The sequence below is a fragment of the Chinchilla lanigera genome, unplaced genomic scaffold, assembly GCF_000276665.1.
Source record: "Chinchilla lanigera isolate Chin_1 unplaced genomic scaffold, ChiLan1.0 scaffold00081, whole genome shotgun sequence".
Classification (NCBI taxonomy): Eukaryota; Metazoa; Chordata; class Mammalia; order Rodentia; family Chinchillidae; genus Chinchilla; species Chinchilla lanigera.
Window position 1 is genome coordinate 318,634 of NW_004955482.1, and position 4,306 is coordinate 322,939.

At 48.6% G+C, this 4,306-nt stretch overlaps 1 protein-coding gene across 1 annotated transcript in view; it reads left to right on the forward strand.

The window, feature by feature from the left end:
* Positions 1-3,617: 3,617 nt before the first annotated feature.
* The window catches only part of Ankle2 (ankyrin repeat and LEM domain containing 2), a gene marked incomplete in the record, with an annotated part of 31,668 nt that continues 30,979 nt past the window's right edge, over positions 3,618-4,306 (forward strand). Inside the window, 1 exon segment of the mRNA XM_005402948.2 lies at positions 3,618-4,306.

Below are 4,306 nucleotides of genomic sequence, written 5' to 3' on the forward strand. Positions count from 1 at the left end.
TGACTACACCATTCATCATTTTGCAAATCAGTTCTCAGAATACTTGGATTTTTGACTCAGGTGAGAAATCCCTCATGATTGGGGAGGACTCTACCACTCTTTGAAAGTACACACACACACACACACACACACAACTTAAATTCATGTTTAAACAATGAGGAGTAAAGCCATCTGTGCCCTTTTCTAGCCAACTGCATCCAATTAGGGAGAACTGCTGTTCTGAGTTCTTTTACCAAAAGCTCTGCCTGTTCTTAAAACTCAAAACTGGGAGTCATATACATTCTTGTGTCCAAATAAGGCCAGCGATTAGGGCATGACAAACTGGCTGAACAAGTGGGGGTGCCCTCTCAAAAATCAGTTACAGGACACATGCTCAGAACAGTTCCCAAAAACCTCCACCTGGAACAAATCAAGAGTGCTGTCTTCAGTTCTTAGTAGAACTCAAAGAGGTTTTTATACGACAGCCTAGACCTGACATCAGCCTGAGATACAAAAGACAGACTCCTTCAAGCTGGGCACCACTGCTACCTCTGTCAGTGGCCCACCTTTGCAGGGTGTATGTCTTTTCTTACCTCTACTTGGCCCATGCTCACTTTGTAGAGCATGTTTCTTTTCTTTTCATACCTTTAATAAACGTGAAATCTCACTATCTTTTGTGCTTGTCTTGACCAACTCTTTGTTCAGGACACAAAGAACCTAGAAACCATCTCTAGAAGGAGACTTGGCACCCCAAGCCCAGTAATATGACTTCTTCATGTTTCACAGACAACCCATGTTGCTACATACCGCCCCATGTGATGTGACATCGCGTGACAATTCTGCAGTTTCTTTATCCATCCACAGTGACATGTGTTTGATGTTTCCAGTTGGGGGCTACTATGAGTAACTCCCCTCAGGATATTTGTGAACAAACCTATTGACTTCCATTTTCACTGCTCAGGTGAACACCAAGGGCTACACTGCTGAGTCATAGGGAGGTTGCCTTGGTCAGCATGGACTGCAGAAGTGCCTCCCAGTTCTGGAGGCTGGAAGTTCAAAGCCAAGGTGCTTGCACACAGGTGAGGGTGCCTTACTATGTCCTCACCTGGTAGAAAAGCCCAGGAATCTTCTCAGGCCTCTTCTATAAGGAACTAATGCTGTTCATGAGAGCTCTGCTCTGGGACTTAACCACCTCCATCAGCCTCACATCCCAATACCATTGCCTAGGGGATTAGGATTGAAACATACTATCATTATTTTTCAAAGCAGTAACCTCATTTTAGACTTCCACCACCAGTGTCTTAAAATTCCAAAACTGCACTCCATCCTACCCAAAACTTTGCTCCATCCTATCCAAAACTTTTTATCTTTTAATTTTAACCAGGCTGATGCATAAAGCAGTCTCTCATTGTGTTTTTGTTGCTTGTTTTTGTGGTGCTGGGGTTTGAACCTAGGCTGTCAAGCATTCTGGGCAAGTGTACCACCATTGCTCATTGTGGGTAATCTGCAACACATCCATCTTCAGATTTACTGATTCTTCTCTGGTGCTCAATCAATTGTTGGCACTATCCAGTAATTTTTATTATTTATTTATTTATTTATCTTTTTGAGATAGGGTCTCCCTAGCAGTTCAGGCTGGCCTCGAGCTCACTTTGTAGCCCAGACTGGTCTCAAACTTGCAACAATCCTCCTGCCTCAGCCTCCCAAGTGCTGGGATTACAGGCGTGTACCACATCCAGCTCTTTCAATAATTTTTAAACCAGGGATATTAATTATAATTTTTAGGTTTTTTTTTCATTGAAGAAGTTAAAGCACAAATCTTGCATGTATCTGAGGGGTTTTTTTTTGTTTTTGTTTTGGTACCAGGAATGGAACTCAGGACCTTCAGCTTGCCAGGCAGGCATTGTGCCCTATATTCCCAGGCCCATGAATATGCAATTGAATAACCAACACTACAGTCGTGATAGAAATGCCTCCATTGGTCTTCAGAGCCCGCCATGCCACTTTGCTGTCCATCTTTGATCACCACAGACCTCCTCGGTGTCTTCTGTTGCTCTGCATGAATGTCTGTGGGTGGGAGCCTCAGTATGGGAGGGTTAAAGTCATCTCCGCTCTTCAGGAAAACCTTCCATGCTCTCAAGGACAGGGAATGAGAAGTAAAAAGCAACTCAGACTAAGAAACAGCAAACAATATCTCTCAAGTGCTACTGGATAGGTTTTTTACTCACCGAAAAACTTTATTCTCTAGTTTTGGTTAGTGGCATGCCTGGAATCTCAGTTACAGGCAAAAACGAAGTAGGATAGAGTTTGAAGCTAGCCTGAACATTCAGCGAGACCCTGTCTGAAAATTAGCAGGGGTGTGGTGGTGTGCACATAGAATTCTAGCACCCTGAGAGGGTGAGGCAAGAGGATCAAAAGTTCTAATCCAACCTGGGGGCCAGGGGCTAATCAGACCTCCGATACAAAAGACAATATTCAAGGTACAAGGGGACTGATACCTGAGTGTAGTGGACAGGCACACTAATCTGTGTGGATGACCTACTTTTATTAGCAAGGGGTAAGGGTAGTGTGTAATGGGTTACCCTGAATAAAGAACCGAGACCAGAATCCAAATTGGAATTTTAAGAGCCTTTATTAGCCGGGCCGGCGGCTGTCAGTCTGTTCTCCACGCAGGGAGATGCTGAACAGCCCTGAACCGAAGAAAGTTTGAGCTTTTGAGCCTGAAAACCACATCCTGGTTGGAGCAGGTGAAAAGATTTTTTGCAAGGGCAAAGAGCGGAACCTATCGGTTCCGGCAAGCAGGTGTTGCAAAGTTCAGAACGTTCTTAGACGCATACTTTGTTTTCAAACTAAACTAACAATCAAGCATAGTTTTTCTTTCTGTGGGTCAAACTGACATTTTTCTCCACCCAGTAGCCCAGCAAATTTTCATTTGTTTTATGTGTTCACCAATTATGTGTTCACCACATAGTGTACTTTTCCTGGAACAGCTACTGCAGTAAATGGGGAACAATTGTAAGGAGAAAAAGTCTCTCTCCATATCAATATGCCAGCATTCTCTAGATTGTCCTCAGCAGATGTTGTCTTGCCTTACAGATGCTGTGATTCTAGCGCTTTCCTGCACAGCCAGGAAGTGTGGGCCCCTCCACACCTCTCGGCTCCTAAAGCGGGTCACGGGGCAGCCGTGGAACCCGTAGCAGAGTAGAATATTATTTCAAAAACAAAATACAATAATAAAAAAACAACTGGGGAGGTAGCTCGGTGAGAGTGCTTACCCAGGATGCCTGAGGCGCTGGGTATGATCTGCAGTACAGTACAGCTCCCCGTACCCGCCCCGGGGCGGGGCGCAGTTTGTTCTCTAGAGTTCCACATTTTGCCTGAAGGCTTTAAATTACTTCGCCCTAGAGAAGCAGGTGCGGTTTGCCTCGCTGGGCAAAGATCCAAAGCAGGGGTTTCTGTTTGTTTGGGCACTGGAGACTGAATCCAGGACCTTTGTTTGTACTGACCTACACCCCCAGCCCTTTTTAAATTTTACTTTGAAGAGCTGGGGATTTAGCTCAGCTGCACAGCGCCTGCCTGGCAAGCACGAGGTCGTGAGTTCGATTCCCGGTACCGGAAAACAAACAAACAAAAAATAAATAAATAAATTTTACTTTGAGACACGATCTCCCTAAGTTACACAGGCTGGACTCTGACTTGCGATCCTCCAGCCTCGGCCTCCCAAACCGTCAGTATTACAGGCGTGCGCCACGTAGCACGGGCAGGCAAGGGTTTCTCGGCGCTGCTGCATACGTTCTCCCCCAAGGGGTCGGCCCTCTTAGTCCAGACCTGACCTGGGCGTCAGGCAGGCCCTACGCGGGTTCCAGGGGAAATCACACCGAACCAGCTCCTGACCCCGCACCCTTCGATGACTCATCCTCCTCCCGGGTTTTCTCGCCCTCTCCCCGCCCCGGCCCGGTCCGCTCCAGCTGCGGGGAAACGCCCTCCGGAACCAGCCATCTCAGCTCCGGCTCTTCGGGCTCCGGCAGCCGGCCGCCCGCCGCCCAAGGATCTGCTCGACCCCGCCCACCGGAGCGACGCGCCCGAGTTAGGACCCCGCGGCTGGCCGTGGCGCTGCCTGACGGTGCCGCCGAGGGACAAAGACCCCTGCGCCCCTCGCTATCTAGGGCCGGGGGCTGGGCAGCGCTCGCTTGCTGGGCTATGGACAGAGGCAGCGTGGCACCCACGTTCAGCCCTGTCGGGTTCCGTCCCCCGCGGCGCGGCGCGGCGCGGCAGGCGAGGACCCGGGCGGCCGGGGTCCTGACAGCACGGGCGACGCTTCGGGCGG